Source organism: Lolium rigidum, chromosome 5, assembly GCF_022539505.1.
Source record: "Lolium rigidum isolate FL_2022 chromosome 5, APGP_CSIRO_Lrig_0.1, whole genome shotgun sequence".
Lineage (NCBI taxonomy): Eukaryota > Viridiplantae > Streptophyta > Magnoliopsida > Poales > Poaceae > Lolium > Lolium rigidum.
In genome coordinates this window covers 228497769-228498142 of record NC_061512.1, presented here as the reverse complement: position 1 = coordinate 228498142, position 374 = coordinate 228497769, and positions in this window count along the sequence as shown.

Below are 374 nucleotides of genomic sequence, written 5' to 3'. Positions count from 1 at the left end.
GCTGTTAAGGCTTTCAAGTATTCTTTGTCTCCCCTTGTGTCGAATCAATAAATTGGGTAATACTTCCCTCGAAGACTGTTGCGATCCCCTATACTTGTGGGTCATCAGTGATGACAGTAATCCAGGATACAGGATTCATTCACGGTCCAGGCTTACAAAGGGTGACATCTCTTTCTGCTATCCTGCGAACCCTTCACCTGGACCTCCCACTATCTCTGGGATGTACTACTCCTATCTGGTACTTGCCAAGTCTGTTCCGTGAGAACCTCATCAAGCAAGTCCGGCGACCACGGTGAAGTCCGGAACTATCACCTCAACTTGATGTACTATTGTCATCCCGACAGGGTAAGGAAGATTGATGGCTGTGATCTAAT